The 18,485-nt window shown below is 43.7% G+C and overlaps 1 protein-coding gene across 1 annotated transcript in view; it reads right to left on the reverse strand.

Annotated features, from left to right (window-relative positions):
* CAPN5 (calpain 5) overlaps window positions 1-18,485 on the reverse strand; it is a 581,017-nt gene that overhangs the window by 353,585 nt on the left and 208,947 nt on the right. The gene's annotated exons all lie outside the window — the stretch shown is intronic.

Raw genomic sequence — 18,485 nt, forward strand, 5'->3', positions numbered from 1 at the left:
AGTGCGACACCTCCGCCCCTGCCCTTGACCCTGTCCTTCCTGAAGATGTTATACTCTGACGGAATTGCCATCGCCACGTCGGGGTTCGAGAACTCTCCCCACCATGTCTCGGTCAGCAATAAGCAAAGAGGCTTCTCTGTCTCAAGGAGCTCAAAGATATCTTGCGCATGACAGCACGCCGATCTGGTATTAAGCAGCATGCATGCATACTCTGTGCCCACGTTGTTACTAATCGGGGCAGATGACATAGCCCGATTGGGGCGCCAGCTACAGCCCGGGCAGCGAAGCTTACCCCTATGGCGTGCCGGAAAGACAGAGCAACACCGGCTCTCCCGAAGGTTCAGAGAGCACAGCTCCTCAGATGTATACCGCACACACAGTGCGCCGGGTTTGCACATGCTGGAAGACCAGAGCCCCGCCTGCCGCCCGAAACGCCTCCGGGACGCTGACGGGCGCAGACGGGCAGGACTCTGGCTTGACTCAGGCGCGAGTCAGGCGCCTCCGCTGCGCGTCACCGCTGCGCGGAGGAAGCGAGCTTTAAATACAGCCTCCTCGTTCTCCCCGCGGAGACTAGAGCGCTGAGAGAGATGGCACGCTGCCAGACAGCAGCCCCAAGATGGCGGCCCTACTTCCTGCCCAACCAAATTATGCAAGGTGATAACGCTCCGCTTCTGCAAGCGGTGGGGGGCACAATTATGATGTAAGAATGTGGGCGCTACCTCGCTAAAAACAAACAGGTAAAAACCAGGTGCACAGTTTAAATTTTACACAACACACAAAAACGAGTAAAATTGTCTGTTTAAAAGCGCTGCGCGCCTACTGCAGCTGAAAAGGAAGGCGCCAGGCAGTAAAGGTGTCCCCTTACCAGGTAAAGTGTGTAAGAGGTAAAGTGTGGAAGAGGTAAAGCGTGGAAGAGGTAAGGCGTGGAAGAGGTAAAGTGTGGAAGAGGTATGGTGTGGAAGAGGTATGGTGTGGAAGAGGTATGGTGTGGAAGAGGTATGGTGTGGAAGAGGTAAGGCGTGGAAGAGGTAAGGCGTGGAAGAGGTAAGGTGTGGAAGAGATAAGGTGTGGAAGAGAAGGTGTGGAAGAGGTAAGGTGTGGAAGAGGTAAGGTGTGGAAGAGGTAAGGTGTGGAAGAGGTAAGGTGTGGAAGAGGTAAGGTGTGGAAGAGGTAAGGTGTGGAAGAGGTAAGGTGTGGAAGAGATAAGGTGTGAAAGAGATAAGGTGTGAAAGAGATGAGGTGTGAAAGAGATGAGGTGTGAAAGAGATGAGGTGTGAAAGAGGTAAGGTGCGGAATGGTGCATATGTACAAAAAGAAGAAAAGGTGGAGCGCACCAGTTACAGGCATTATACTTTTTAATTTGTATGTTATCAGCAAATCTCTCACATAGCGTTTATGTATGCTCATTTGCCAAGGAAATGGCAGAAGGCTATGGCTTCAAATGCAGTATCGGTCATTGACAGCATCTAGAGCTTTGGGCTTCATGGCACAGCAGTGGAATAACATTTGTATATCCCACAGGGGAATTCGTCTGAAATACATTTACTTGTAAAAGGTATCAAGAAGCCAAGGTGTTTAGGAGCACTAATGGTAGTTTTGAAATGTTTCACCTGGCAGTGACGTGCGAAAATGTAAAAAAATAATGACAAAAGCGAGCATTTCGAAAAATGCTATAAACCTTCAAAGTGCCCGCTCTATCTGCAAATGTTCGCAATAGGTTTAGGTGCGAACTGGTTGTACCTTTCAGTTGTTAATGAAATAATAAACAGTGCCATTGTTTGTGTATCTGACAGTTTTCACAGATTGAAAAAGTGTTACTTTCTTATCTGTGTTATTTAAGAAGATGGTGCCTTAACTGTAGATACAATCTTGAATGTGATGTGCTGTATGCACTATAGCAATAAAGTTGTGCAAGGAACTTGTCGCATGCATTGAAACATATGTGTTAAAAAAGGTAATAGTGCTGAATATAAGGCAGAAGTAAATAGTTAAATAGACAATATGGACACTAAATGGACAGACACCATTACATCGACACAGGGAGTAAACAAAAGTGTTGCATATCATTAGAACATTGGAACGCTGAGCTCCATTGAAGACAGTGGAGTGGCTCTGTGCTTCTAATGGCTGCTTTAACCCCTTTGTTGCTGGCGTCGGCCAACGGCCGTCGCGGGCACTACCTTCGTAGTGCTGCACACATCAGTTGGCTGACGCGGCCCCGCCCACTCCGCTAAACCGCTGCACCGTGGCAGAATTGCCGCCGCGGTTAAGCGGTTAAGCCTGGAGCTCCAACATTCCGACGTTTGTCTTCATGTTTCTCTCTTTCGAACTTAGAACATTCTACCCTGAGTGGGTGGAATGGTAAGAATGAAATAAGCTGCTAGGACACCGCTCCACTGCGGAAAACTCATTAACTAGAATTGTAAATTAACAAAGGCATATTTTGACAATTCCCAGAGCACGCAAATTACATGTACACGTTTCACTCCAGCAACTCAGACACAAACAGGTCTGAAGGCCCAGAGCAGTGGAAAACCCGACTTTGAATCAATCTCCACCCAAGACACTGAGGTCTCAGAACATGGACCGGTCTCAGATATAGAAAACTTCACACAATAATAAGTAATGTGCATTTGTAAAATTAGCGATTACCCCTAGGGACATCTTGCCCCTGCAGTATAAATATTTACTGCTACCCAACAAAATGGTGCCATTTTCATGACCTTAGAGGGATCTCCCACAGTATCAGCCCAGGAAGCAGTCACATGTAAGACAGGCCAGGACCTATATTGAACCAGGTTGATGGTGTTAACACCACATCCAGCCCCCATGCTTTCAACACTGATTCAAGAGATATAGGACAACAGAGCGTAGTATCGTGAGGGAAAGGATCCGGTGGAGGAGACAAAACTATTGCCACTGCGCATTAGTATGAAAAACACTAATAGGGCCGGATTCAAAGTAATGGCATAAATGCACATAGTTTGCATAACAGAGATGTAGGCCCAAAAGATACATTGGGAAAGTTTCCAATACTTGTAAATTTACGGATGCACACTGTTGGACCTAGAGTTGTCAGGTCACCTAGGGTAGCCTGGCCTAGGGTAAGACAATCACTAAATAAAGGCACATGTGTAAAGGTTGCACACCACCCAGCGGTAACTCAATGCAATTGCACTCAAAAATGACATTACACCTTAATTTTTTATAAAAGTAGAAAAGCTTTTTCCTTTCTTGAGTTTAGTTTTATAGTTGCATACAATTTTTCAAATCAGCATCTAGATTGTTTCTCTGAAATACCTGTACTTAAATCATTTATGAAGGTATTGGCACACAATTCAAAGACAATTTTTCCCTGGCACTTTTAGTTTGTCAAGACAGGAAATTCTTCATAACTTCATTACATTCCCTAGTAAAAGGTATATAGCTCTAGGGTCACTTCTACATTGGTAACTTGAAGAAAGATTCAAACATCTTACTGACTGGTAGGTTAATTGCAAGTTAACATGAATCCACCAACTTTTTCCTTACATTCATCTTACATTTATTGTTCAGTACACAGTTCTAGATCCTTCTGGGAATAGGCTTTGATCTATTGGGAAGGCTTACTCATTCCATGAGGGCAGGTCCCTAAGGTGACCCAGTCATTAAGGAGAAAGGCGCTGCACCCTCAAGATTCCTCGTCTCCTATCTAAAATGGTACAGTCTGCACTTTCTTTAAGTTATCTTCTTTACTTCCACCCTCAGATTGGCCCAAGTCTAGATAGAATGGCACCTGTGTGAATGATCCTTCCCTACACACTTGTGTCAGCTCACAGTACAGTTGGTTTTCTTTCAAAGGCTCTTCCCTCCTGGTTCACCTGCCGGCTGACTGAGCCCCCACTTCCTCAAGTGACCGGAGTCTTTTGTTTAAGCTTGCCCAGCCTCCCCCTTCCCACTTACTGCGCACTCGGTTGGGGAATCAGTGGGTCTGGGGCTTCGGCCAGTCAGGGAATTCAGTTCCCACCTCGCGCTGCCTTCTCTGGACAAGACGGGCCCTTAGCGGCTGACTGCCGGAAAAAGGGGAGATCTCCGCCTCCTCCGGCCGGTACTTGCTCCTCCCGCCGGCTGATTCACCCACAGGACCTGCGCCGTGCAGGGACACCGCCCGGTCTCCTCACAAGCTGCTCACTCGCTGAGACGCCTCTCCATAGAGCCGCGCTTCCGGCCCTGCGCAGGAGGTAGACGCTGCCGCCACTCACCACCGGCAAGTCGCCTCAGGCTGCTCCTCCTCCGAGACACTCCCCCCAGGCTCTGTGCCATTGAGCCTGCGCGGAAATCAGACGCAGCTCTCCTCTTTCCGCACTGCAGCGGACCTAGCGACGCCACCACACCAGGTCTTCCTCAAACCCCGACGCCACTTCTCTGGGCAGTAGGTCAGCCAGCTGCCGGGCCGTGCACACAGCACAGGTGAGCAAACCACCTTCAGCAACCGCCGGTCTTCTGACGCCAATGGGGGTAATGAGAGAGAAGGGGGGGGGGGAAGTCCCAGCGTCTCACTGTTCCTAACTTCTGGGAGTCCCTGAGCAGCAATCAGATTTAGGGGGGCCCCAGCAGGGTCAGATCCACACACAGGGGAAGTATCAACAACAGGGGATAGCAGCCTCTAGGGACCATCAACCCGCCTACAGTGCACTGTTCTCCCTGACTAGTGGCCTGGACTCCTAGCTGGACTCTCTCTGGTTTCTTTCCACTTCTAAAATGGCTGCCCTAGCGTTGACCCTTTTATAGGCTAGCCCCAGGCTTCCAGAACCAGCTGGAAGGTTCTAGAGTGTCCCTATATTGTCCTATGGGTCTATCCTCTGAGGAAAACAGTTATGGCAGTTAATGTCCACCATTTTGTGTATCCCCTACTTTCTAGTCAGAAAAGGCACCTAGGCCTCAGAAAAGAAGACTATGAGGGCAAAAAGAGCATCTAACCCCTGGGTCAAGACCTAAATAATCCAGTGGACATAAAAAGATAAAAGGGTTTTGAGGGGCAAAAAGGGGACAAAATAAATAATTATTAGGAGGGGCTATCCAAAGGCAGACAGGTCTAACACACACCTGTATCCTAAATCTAACCCAGAGGATCCTCCTGAATGCAAAAAATCCATAGGATTATGGGGAATGCAACATTTCACAATAAAGTATTTTTCAAATATTTGAAAATCATCTTCTATATGAAATATTCCAATACCCAAGCCCCTCCAAAAAAGAGAGCTTTCCAGGCTCTTCCCACACTTTCATCACTACTTGGCCTGAGCTTTTAGGGTGTAAATTGGGAAGTGCAGAAATAACATTGTAAATGTTTGTGATACCCTCAAAGGTATGATTCTGTTGGTGTTTGCACTGTTTGCATTGATCACTTCCCTGGAGAACATCCACACCCTAATGTGTCACTGACAACTGTGGCTAAAGTGGCAAATCTTGTGGATTCTCCGCGATCACAAGCGACACCTATGCACTTTAAAAAAGGTAGGTCCAGATTTGTAGTCCGCAGACGTTGCATTTTGGGGACATTAGACAATATTACAGGCGGAGAAGATGTTGTGGCTCTGGCTCAGTCTCAGTAAAATGTAATCTGGTTGCTCCTGTTGCACCCCCCCTCACCAAAGAAAGGATTCTAAAATTGTGATGCAGCGCTTTGGAGCCAAACGCACAGATCATGCCATCACCAATGCCTCCTTAATTCTATTTGGAACACATTGCTTCCAGAGAGATTTTTCAAAAATGATAGTGGCAGCAGCAAACTGGAGCCCATCGACGGCCCAGAGATGCCACGTCCATGCCACATTTTCAGAATATCCCAAAGAGAATCATTTCCATACAATGAACATAAATACAATTTACAAAGTTAAAGAGTATTCCGAAAATGTTGCATAGAACTGGCCTTTCTGGACCAATGCTGGTCACCCTACTAAAGATGAATCTGAGATGCACTAAAGATAACCAACATATTTCCCGTACTAACCATCAAAAAAAGGTAACACTCCTCTGTGCACTATGTGCACATGTTTATGTGCACAACCTTCAGAAATAAAGAATTTTCTGAATTCCTTTGATACAGTGATTTAGTGTTTCAGTGTTGGACCCTGGATGACTCGGTCATTAGCATCGCCAGAGAAGTTAAAACCTTGGATGTGGTGTTTGACAGGAGGCTGGCCATGAAAGTACAGGTCAACCAGTGGCTAAATCAGAGTGTGATCTTAAATGACCATAGCAAATGGAGTCATAACTTCATTCCAGCTTGACTACTTAGGTACTAATCTTGTAAACTCGATAAAAACCCTCATAGGGCGCCTGCAAAATATTTAAAACTCTGCTGCTCGGGTGGTGGTGAGTTTACAGCGCCTTGAGTCTGCATGTCCGATAGAGTGCTGCATTTGTTGGATCCAGGGTGAAAAGAGGGTTTAAGTTTCGTTCACTGGCTAGGCTCTCAAGATATGCAGCCCAAAGGCCGTGTGCACTGGAGAACCAGACTTCGATCTATCTCTTCCCAGGACACCGAGGTCCCAGACCATGGACCTGCTCGAGATCCCTAAAAGACTAAATGTAAATGTGGGTGTACTTGTAAAGCGCACTGCGACTCCATGGAGTATCCTGGCGCTGAAGACCGCTGGGGAACCCGTCCTGGTTTTCCCTGTGAGATGGTCCCTTTCTGGGTATCTCCAAGGTGAAACCAGGCATCCCCGGCGTCTGTGGGGGGAAATTGTAGAGATGAGGCAAGCTTAATGCCCAGAGTTGCCGAGTGTGTTCCCTGGTTAGAGTAGGCACCGAGGCGAGAATTATCGAGTCCGTTTTGACCCTGGTCCATGACCCTGCCGCGTCGGGAATTGAACCCTGGTCCCTGCCCGTTCTCTGCTTCCGGGTCTGCCGCCTCGAACCAGTGAGCCACACCACTCCACAAGTGCATAAAAGAGGTTTCTTGTTGCCTAACTAAATAGAGCTCAGATTTTCCACCTTGGAAGGATAAAAGGCTGAGAAGAGCCACAGGGATGTATTTACACCTGTGGGCATGTAGTCAGGGATGCCATGAACCCTCACTTGGGCGGGGGCGGGTGTCACTGGGGAGTTCCGGGTAATGTAAACCATTACAACTGATGTTTACCTTTCTATAATTGAGACTCAGATCTACAAACATAAGCTTATGAATGCCACTGCAGGAGAATAGTATGATGGAGCTGGCGATGGGGTGAAAATGGATAAAGATGCACAAAGAAGGGATGAAGGAGAGGGGTGGAGTGATAGATGGTGTTACCGTTGGATGAAGAGATGGATCCCTGATGGATGTGAGTAAAGTATGGATGGAGTAAAGTATGCATGGAAGGGCGGGTGGATGGATGGATGGATGGATGGCATGGACGTCAATTCACCGAAATGCCAGCGGAAGAGACCTCATACGCCCTTTGACCTCCACTTTCACCCACACATACACAAATTCACACATATATCTTCCCTCACACAAACACACTCTCACTAGCAAGCGCGCACACAACAAACATTTTTTTAAAAATCCTTACCTCCGCTGCCATAGAAGGGCATATTCCAGCTTATTGTACTCCATTTGTAGTACACTATTAGTGAAATATATATTGTATTTATTCACTATTAGTGTAATAAAAAAATTGACAGAAAATAAAGAGTGGAGCCCCAGTTGCCCCTGTGTTCCTGGCACTGAATTATCCACCTCTGACGCCAGGGGTCACAAAGGCAAGCCAGGGGTTGCAGCTGCGACCCCTAAATGATGACAAAGATGGATGGAGAGAAGATTGGCTGGTGGAAGGAGGGGATAGACAAGTGGATAAATGATGAGAATGATGAAGTGAAGGATCACAATAGAGTTGGATGGAAGAAAGGCTGGAGAGATGGAAGTAGAAAAGGAAGATGTGTGGATGTTAGTGGGATGGATGGAAGAACAGAGGGAAGGGAAAAATGATGAATTGAGAGATACACAGATAAAAAGAAAAGAATGGAGGGAAGGACAGATGATGTATCCATGTAGTGCTATGAGCCGCCGGACTCGGGCAATGCTGGCGGGTAGAGTTTCGTAATGGTTGCAACCATTGGTGTATTCCAAGTTGTCTTCCCCTTCATCGGCCTAGGAGTTCTGGTGTGTTTCACTTCAGAAGAGCACACCAAGGACACGCGTGTTCTAGTTCCCGGTCTCTTCCGGTATGGTGCGGCTCTGTGCCTATGGGTTATAGCGCCTTACAAATCTTTCTGACTTGACTTGTAAAACTTGGCAGACTCTACGACGGCAGCAGTTAATGCTGTTGATGATTGTAGTTCTCCAATTAAATGAAGGAGTTCTTGTGTTTAATGCACAGGCGCCCCTCAGGCAGGCAGTAATGGAAAGTGTGCTTGCTTCACTAATTGGTTCTTGATGGATGCTCAGTGTCTATGTCGAGACTGCTCTATTCTCCAAAGCGTTGGCTTTTCACCAGTTCAATTTGCTTTTCTACTTGCAATTTTTGACGCAGTGGAGGGATTCGCGGAACCAACCATTACTCCCCCTTCCCGACAGTCTCAAATGGTTATTTCCTTCATTGACACAAAAGTTGGTAGGTAGCAAGATTAAAAAAATTGCCGAATTTAGGTATTTAGGCTGATGGTAAAATCTCAGAGACCTGTGATCAAAGGTCATTAGGATGGTTCGTGTACTCAAAGAACTTAAAAATATTCTGTCCGTTTTTTCAGTGGCTCATTCTTTTTAAGAAAAATCCGTGTTCCTATTTTATCAGTTTACTAACTAGGACTTTCACGTCTAAATGCTGGGTACATCTTTTGACAGGGTTTGTCTATTTATGAACAGTGCTTAATTTGAGCCGATGGTTTCCGGTGCTCAGCAGGGGAAACATCATTTACCACGAAGGCATTACCACTACTAACATTTACCACGTGACACTTACCACGCAGGGTGCCTTCCACGCAGGGTGCCTTCCACGACGTCTTTACCACGGGCTGGGGGGGAGATGTGGTATTCCTTCGAGTCGTTCTGCGTGGGCTTGGGGGGCAGAGGGGGGCTGGGGGGGGTCTCCCCCCCAAAAAATAACAAGCGGGGGGCAGAGGGGGGCTGGGGGGGGTCTTCCCCCCAAAAAATAACAAGCAGTTTACTTTAAAAAAAAAAACGAACATAATTTTAAAAGAAAAAGGAAAGAGCCTCCCCCAAAGACGTGCCGTGTACGTCAAAAAAACAGTCCTTTTTTTATTTTGGTATACGTGTTTTGACGCTTGTTTCAATGGAGGATGGAAGTAAGGGCTCGTAGAGAAAGACGTGCAGGTAAGACGTTTCTAGGCGTAGTAAAATCCTACGTTGTAAATACCAGCGTGGTAAAGCCACTTGCGATGTAAAATTCGCGTGGTAAAGCCATGCGTGGTAATTGAAATCGTGGTATAATCATATATTCGCTCAGCAGCCATACTTAATCAACACCAGCGCTTTCCATGAGCACCTGTTAAGGACACATTTATTATCGAGGAGATTTAGTGATTTGCCCAGAATCACAGGATGTAGAACCAACGCCGAAACTCGAACCTGGTTCCCCAGCTCCAAAGTCGGCAGCTCTGGCCACTATGCCATATCCTCTCCCGACATTCAAGGTTAGTAGTTGGTTCTGTTTAGGCGGCACTAACAGGAGAAATGGGCTAGGGTAAGCTGCCTCCTGATGAGAGCCCTGGCACTTATGTTTTTTACAAATTAACCACTGTTTATTACCTGTTTTAGGTGGGGGGGGGGGGTGTTCTACAAAACACATTTCAAAGTGTTCTGTCAGACGGTAACTCATTTTTTGGGGTCGCTGACGAGGTCCAATAAGGTCAGTGTATGTTGGGCTGCTCCTGCAGGGGTAGGGCCAAGGCTGCAAATGGTTTGTTCACCTCTGCAATGCCAGAAGACAAGTTAAACAAAGTGGAATAGAATGCTACTCAGAGGAATTTGCAGTAGTTAACAATATTTGCGTCAGTCATTTTTATACATCGCTGTTTTGTGATGTAGATAAACTAGAGAATTTATCACAAAAAGATAAAAATAAATCACAGGAGATATAAAAAGAAAGGCGCTACTGGTTAGAACCAGACAGAATATTCGCATATGCTACCGTGAGAGCCTTTCGGGGTCCCAACACCCAGCGGTGTGCAAAGAACATTGGTGGTAGAGACATCCAAAGTAGGGCTATGAACACTCTAGGGGCTTCTAAGAATCCTCTTTTACAACAAGGGCCGAGAATGCAACTAACTTCTAGACTCAACTTATTGTGGGTGGGTGGAGGGGGGCAGTATATGTATGTAACTTTTTAAATATGCTGTTCAAAATAGTAAATTCTCAGATACCTGGTGAGCAACAGTCATTAGATCTATCTATAAACTAGGGAATAGAACGGACCTAGTCTTATAAGCTGATTGTGTTACTTCTCCCCACTGGACAATCTTTGAGAAGCGAGACTCAAGTTCTAGTAATGCATGTGTAGAAAAGCAGAACTAACTCCATCCAATAGTAGCAAGTGATCGGTTTTAAGATATTTCTGGAATAACTCAGCTTAGGAAGGAACCATATACGGCCTATACTAGCCCAAATCTCAGTCCATTAAATGATTAACAAGCCTGGGATCAACACCTGCCTTGCATAAGTTCAACCAAAAAAGTCTCTGGGAGGAAAAACTCAATCCCAGTCTTAAAGTTAATAAATGTAGTAACCATTCTTCCTTACAGGATAGTTCTAATACTTCTGTTTGTTGGTTTATTTATTAGAACAAGCTGGCACAATTCCTAACTTAAAAAGAAACACCCCTAAAGAAAACTCAGTTTGTGCTCAGAGGCCTGATCTTGCAGATATTCTAAAGGGACATAGTAATAAAATCTCCTATTTGCAAGAAGTGATGGCAGTTGATTGTTCAGTAAATCGATATCCACTAACTAGCAAATTTGCACAATGTAAATTCACAGCCAGAATCCAGGCAATATATCAAATATTTGAACATTGGAATGTCGAGTGCTCCAATGTTGACAAAGGAGTACAACAGCTTCTACTGGCTGGTAGAAGTCCAGAGAGCAACATTCCAATGTGTTTTTCATTTCACAGCCATTGCTGTTAACAAAGGCCTCTCTGAGCCTGGAGGGATTTAAACCCCCCCTCGTGCTGCGAGAGGCCTTTGTTTTTACAAATTAGAACTTTCTGCGCCTAGGGGAGCCATGTTCAAATAGCCTCAGAGCCCTCTGTAGTGGGCTCTACCGGCCAATTAAAGGCCTGCTCCCTTGTTAAAGGCCCTCGCGTTTGGCTTGGGTCTTTATTGCTGGGGCAGGCATTTAGTGGCCGGTAGAGCCCGCAACGTCAGGCTCTAAGGCTACATTGCATTAAATACATTTGCCCAGGGAGAAATTCAGAGGGAATGTCTTATTGCAAATAGCTTGAAATGGTAGTTAATCAAAATTTTCACTCTAGGGGATTCAATCAAGTTTTATAGAGCAACATCCAACCTCCCGCAGTTTTTTAAAAATATGCACTGCCCAATATTCCTTTTATTCATTCAACACCTGCGTCTCTGATGGGGGTCAGTTGAAAAGGTCTTGTTTCTGAAGAGATTTGAGCAATATCCAAACTGTTTTATATTACAAAATCAAATTATGGATCGAAAGGGCAGGTCATTAATGAAGTACCTTTCAACGTGCAGACATGCAATTAAGTGTTTATTTCTTGGCCAAAGCTACACCAGCTTGGCGCCTACCCACCTCTACGTTGTCGCCAAGCAATGGATATCAGACATGCTTTTGTGGCATGGGAGGAGAAACAAATAAGGCTTGGGTCTGTACACTATCTGGCCTAGACCACTCAAACTAAGACAACAAAGAAACAATTGGCCAGGTAGGTTATTTTTACAACAAAGTCTGGTACCACTTACCAAATTAATCTAAGTGGACACACTTGTGGTTTAGTATTTTTACTTATTTTTTCGTTTTTAGCAGTTCATTTCATGAATGGCTGAAGAAGGGTACAATCAAATAGCAACGAAATTCACATAAAGTATATGCTTATTACCATTAGACAACCTCGACATATATCGAGTGAAGAACAGGAGGACGGACTGCCAGGATATAGGAGCAGGGAGGCCGACTTGAATGAAGAAGGTAACGACAAACCCATGAGGCCAGCCCGAGGTTGTGTAATGGTCTTCCATAAAAAACGGACCGAATTGAAAGTGGTTCAATACTGCAGGGATTTTTCACCTAGTGCATATGGAACATCACCATCTACAGTGGTCATAAAAACGGTGGCTCCTCCTGGCAGATAAATCCGCCAAGAATACATCTTAATCACAGAAATTTCCTGATGCTTACCAATAGATGTAGATGACAACAATAAGGAACATTGATATAATTCCTTATCTGTGAGAGACAACATATTTTTGCAAATTGAGCACAGCATCTGGTGATGGGTCAATCATCCAAAAGCCTATAGAAACGCTTTTTAATCAGCACTCTCCAGTAGAGATATGAACTCCATCTGGAATAAGAATCAGTCCTGAGGAAGGTGTACTAAGAGAAAACCGAAACGCCGCGTCGACTTTTTGATTCTTCTTTTATTCTGTAATTTTTATTAAAATGTCTAATGTGATATGTTTTTAATGTTGTGATTTGAATAATGGAATTATAAAATTTACTGTATGAATAAATTGTATAACAGAGTTTTACCAAACATGCATTGTTTTTGTTTATCATTATATTTTTGAAATATTGTCTGTAATTTGTGAAAATCCACTATTGTCCCTATTGTGATATAGTTATAGGTTGAATACACCGGTTTGTACCTTTGCCTTTCCCTCCCAAGTTTTGGCATGCTGTTTTAAGGAATATACCCCTACTAGTAATACTGAAATTGGACATATCCTTTACTGTGCATCGAATTGGGACCTTTTGCTTTTAAACATTATCTTCCCCCCCAGTCCCTTACAAGTCTGTGTGGGGTCCTCCTTTTCTTTTATATTTACATCTTTAAAATGTAACAGCATTCGAACTTTCTATATCCCAATTCTGTATGAAGCTGCGTGCCATATCCTTCAAAGTGTAGGAAGGTGGTGCGATTGGGTTCTCCAGACATGTTATGTTAATTTATTTTTATAATGCACACAGCTACCCAAGAAGGGTTTCCCAGCGCAGACACAGAAAGAAACTCTTAAAACCTTGATTAGAATCATTGATTGAATAGCCAAGTTTTTAGTTGTTTACGAAAATTAGAGTACAGTGTTTCTTTACGCATCAAATCGGGAAGAGAGTTCCACAAGATCGGACCAAGGTAGAAGAAGGAGCGGCCGCCCATTCTCACAAATTTGATCCTAGGAATTTCAAAATTTTCTTCAGTAGAAGAGCGTAACAGACGAGAGGGTTGATAGGGGCATACCAAGTCTTGTAAGTATTTGGGTGCAGTGCCGTTCTTGATTCTGAACATATAGTTCAGGGATTTGAATTTGATATGCTTAGATTCTCAAAGTAAATGAGACTGGAGACAGTCACTGTGGCTCAAATAAAGAGTTTTTAGAAACTACAACTTCATGTCATGGTCTGACTGGAAGACTCCAAGGACATCCCTCCTGAGATCTCCATCATTACTGAGCCAGGCAAGCAACGATGAATTCCACAGCCTAGCGCTTGGAGGGGCTGAGGTTCCCGTGAATACATGCAAACTAGCACTGCCCACACCTTGTAGAAGCACATCACTGAAACATCTGAAATAGGTTTTCAGGGATGTGGTTGGGGACTATGGATAGGTGAAGAGATAGAAAATATGTGATAATGTGTGCAGGGTCGAAAGGGCAGGACCGATGCCTACGGTCCACTGGAATGCCACCACCCGAGATAATAAGTTGCCAATGTGTAGCATTTCTTTACCCTTCAACTATACAAGCTCTGAACTAAAAAGCACCAAATGGACCAAACTAACAAGAGGTAAATAGAACAGCAAAAGGGGAAGGAAGATCGTGGGAACAGATAGGACCAGTAGGGTAATACACAAGCTTTATCCCATCCTCACACTCAGTACTGGGGACAGGCAGTGCGGCTTCCCCAATTGTGCGTCTCCTAGGAGATTGCACCCTCGATCTATCTAAAAATTTCAAATACGGTTCAGACTGTATCCAATCAAAGCACCAGGTAACCAGGGTCGTCCATGGTAAAGGATAACAGGAGATATCAGAAGAAGAGATGGCGTCGAGATTGTGCAGGACCTATGCCCCAAAACCACCAGGGAGGTGATGGCAAACAGGAACCCCTTGTGCTTGCTAGAACTTTCAGGTCCCTCATCATTGGCCGGTAGCCCTCCCCTTTACAATTGGGAAAGAGAATCAAACAGTAAACAATAAGCATGAAACATACTTGGCCCCACCTAACTAACTCTTCACAGATGGGATCAAAACACACCCAACTGCAAAAGGAGACATACACAAATTGATTTGCTAATGGGTGGATTTTGTATTCTAAAGAAGGCAGAGAAGTTCTTTAGAATAAATACAATTTCTACGGTGATGTCACACCATTTGAACTGGATTCAATCTGCTGCAATAGCCCGCTCAGGGTTATCCAACACAGTTGTGTAATAGCCAGCAAGCAGAATCCAACTAAAGTAAAATCGTTCATTAATATAGGACGCCCATACTTCAATGTAAAAGAGGTTCTGATCGACCGCAATCGATGAATTCAAGACGTCCTGACAGTGCTTACACCGGTGAGTACACCCCAAGTCCACGGTACTTTACTTTAGTTGGATTCTGCCTGCTGGCTATTACATTTTTGCTGTGAATGCGGACACGCACGGACCTTTTCACCTGAGTTAATCTTGCTCTGGTTCTTACTGTATTATGAAATAAAATGGTTTAGATTACCAAATCTAATGGTGATGGCTAACTCAGACTGACCCACTGCTTGAAATATAACCCAGTTCTTCCACAGCCCTGATTTGAGACCCTGCAAATACCGGATGACTATAGTCCGTTTTGCTATACCCGAACTGTGTTGAATAACCCTGAGCGGGCTCAACAGATTGGATCCAGTTCAAATGGTGTGTTGACGCTTATAGAAATTGAATCCGACTTTGTTTCTTCTGAGCAAGCTTATTATCGCCTTGATTCAACAATTGGGACGTGGTCCATCAATTATACTTCTTACCCTGACGAAGTTCTGATAAGGGGAACGAAACGTGTTGGCTGTTGTCCGGTTTTTGTTTGATGCAATGAAGAATAAAATAATGCAAAATGACCATTTTGGGCTGAAGTGTGACTTCATCCCTGGTGCTGCCTCCACTTTTCTTCAATGGAAAACGAGATTTGTTTAAAAAATATATAAAAAGTGTAAGGCATTTTTTTTATTTTAAGAGTAGATAGTGGTCCATAGGGCCACAGTCTACTCTTAAAATGGAGGGGGTCCTTTGGGGATCCCTTTTTATTTGCAAATGTAATTACTGCTACGTCCCCTGGTATTTGGTAAATAATTACTGTTTGGTGACCAGAATTCAGTCCTAAAACAATACATACCACTGCAAATAGGTATTTGAAAGGGATGCCCTAAACACGCCCTTTCCAAATACCGATTTGGACTTTGTTCGCAAGCTCGAATTGTGATTTGGTAACGTGTTACTGAATTGTATTTTGTGGTTTGTACATCCCAAGAACCCTTTTTGTGATTGCAAATGAAGTAAGGCTTCATACATCTAGCCCTGCATCTTCAAGGTTTTCCCAAAATTTAGAAGAGATTACTTTGACGGCAACGATAAAGGGAGAAAATTCCACTGAGAAGCAGCTGCAATCAAAAATGCTCTTCCACTAATGGTAGGGTGGGAAAATTTAGAAAAGTTAGAAAAGAAAAGTATCCTTGGACCACAAGAAACGGTTGGGTTTGTACCAGCAAAAGTGCTAATAACAAAGTCTAAGGATGTTAGGGAGGATCAAACAAAGAGAACCAAGCAAAGATTAGAATAGCATTCAAAAGCAGCAAATGCAGACAAACTAGAACAGGAGAAACATGATCAGTACGTCAAAGTCTGAGGAGCAACTAGGCCACAGAGCTCTGATAACTGCAATTTATGCAGAGCATAAGCTGGTAATTCAAGGCAAAATACATTACAGTAATCAATATGGGCTGCAAGGAATGCATTCAAAATGTGAACCTTGTGAGGGAAATAAAGAAAGTGAATGAGTTCTTTCAAATTGCAGAGATGAAACATACCAGAACTTACAACAGAATGTAACCGATTCATCGAGGTTAATGGGAAGTCAAACCTAATGGTGATTTTTAACACGTCATTGACAAGATTGCCAAATTGAAACTCTCAAAATGTAGAATGTCTGTGTGGTAAGAGTATCTCAAGCGTGTCTCGTGCAATTTTAGCTGACTGACACATCCCGGACTTAATCTACTCCAAACACTTGTGTGAATCAGTGGTGCTTTGCCTTAAATCACCAGCAATTTTAGGATCTTAAGGATAATTTAAAAGTTATCAGCATACATGAACATAGATAAATGAAAAGAGTGTATAAGGTACTTCCATAGTGATCATGTAAAGATTGAAAAGTAAACGGGACAAGAACAGACCCTGAGGATCTTCACAGACCAATGCCCGGCTTCGGAAAGAAAAGAGGAAAGAAATAACTGGAGAGTTCTGTTGGTCACCAATTCTTGGAAACAGGTAAGAGCTGTGCCCTTCACACAGAGACTCACCAGACAATCTAATAACACTTGAGGATCCATAGTGTCAAAGGCTGCAGAAAGAGACACTAAACTCTGAGTGGCTACTACATCTTGACTGGCACAAAGATGCAACTCAGTGAGAGCAAGTCCCACCACTGATTCGGTGTTCATCCAGCTAGAAAGGCGGCCTACACAGGAAGGAGTTAAATGATTTCTAAAACTTTAAAAGGCTGATTAAACACAGCCCATACCAGTAATTTAGCTAGATACTGAAGTTGAGAGATCGATCTATATTTAAACATGTAATCTGGGGGAAAATGAGTGAGATTTTTTAGGTACACCATCTTAAAATCTAGAGGTGCACCATCTTAAACTCTAGAGGAACATTACCGAAAGATAAAGAGGTATTCATCAGATATCTCACAAGAGAATGTTCCAGCATTCATATATTTGTATACATCCAAACAGGGAGAATACCAGCTGTCGATTCCAAGGGTGGGGTGTTCTTGACTTAAGTCCTCATTCACAAGGTTAGAAAAAAGAGTGAGAGACAGGGAAAGTTTGATAGGAAATCTTCTTGCTATATAGTATAATATTTTTCCTATCTACCCCTCAAGTCTAGTATAATAGTACTAACCTTAAAATCAAAGTAGTCAGTGAATCGTTTGCGCCTTGCAGCTGAGCTCAAGGATTCAGATAAAGTAAAGGAGTATTTTATTTTCTCAATAGAGATAAAAATAGCAGTGGTGATATTAGAAGGACAGAAGATTTTCAGAGAAAATTAGGCAGATTTGGTAGTTTTATCAGAGCATTTATTTAAAAATGTTTTATAAAGCGCAAACATGACCCTTGTGGGTATCAGAGCGCTGTACACAGAGGCAAAAGCATGAATAAACTCAGTACATTGGAGGACAACACTGTAAAACAACAAGGAGTAAACAATCAAGAACAGGTACCGGGTAGTGGTGCCACACTAGTTCAGTTTCTCATAGAGTGCAAAACATTTCCTGTAACGTTCAGCAAAACAATCATAAAGTGACTCGTCATAACATAGTAAAATAAATGTCAAATCTGTAGTTGGCCCATCTAGTATAGTTCCGAAAGGGCCCTAGTGTAAAATAACAATTTACTATCCAATCATAAAATAAATATAGAACGATATGTTGGGATAAATGTTAAATCTGTCAACAGGGGACTTGAAAAAGAGTACAGGAGGATGCAGTTAATGGTCACGCAGAAAAAGCCATTTGGCATTTATAATTATAATTAAACATTTGAGAGTTGTATTTGGCTGGAGGTGAATAATTACAACACCAAAGACGTTCAAATTGGTGAAGCCCTTGGCACATTTTAAATACATCAGCATTTTACCAGCCAATGGTTAGTTTTGAGCTCTTTTGAGGCATGGTGCCTAATGGTGCACTCACATCAGGAACAGACATCAAGTGCCAATGATAATTCTCTAATAAAAGCTGAGGGTTATCAGACACTGGCAAAGACAGGGCTGCATCAGGGAAGACAATGAATCCCACATTGCACAATTTACAGAATTCCATAGTAAAAGGCTGCAGGGAGCTTATCGCAGATGGTTCTTCATTGGACCAACCAACCGGGTGGCAAAATGGTCCGACCAAGGGACAACCAATGGCGGGGAGATCAGACAGTGACAAGTATCGGAACACATAATGTGTAAAGTGTGACCTTAATACTAGTAGGCACACAATCACTCATAGGAATATTAAACAGAAAGGAGGGCTCTCTGAATTGTGTTCTGCACAAGAGCATGAGATCTTTAC

Source organism: Lissotriton helveticus, chromosome 8, assembly GCF_964261635.1.
Source record: "Lissotriton helveticus chromosome 8, aLisHel1.1, whole genome shotgun sequence".
NCBI classification, from domain to species: domain Eukaryota; kingdom Metazoa; phylum Chordata; class Amphibia; order Caudata; family Salamandridae; genus Lissotriton; species Lissotriton helveticus.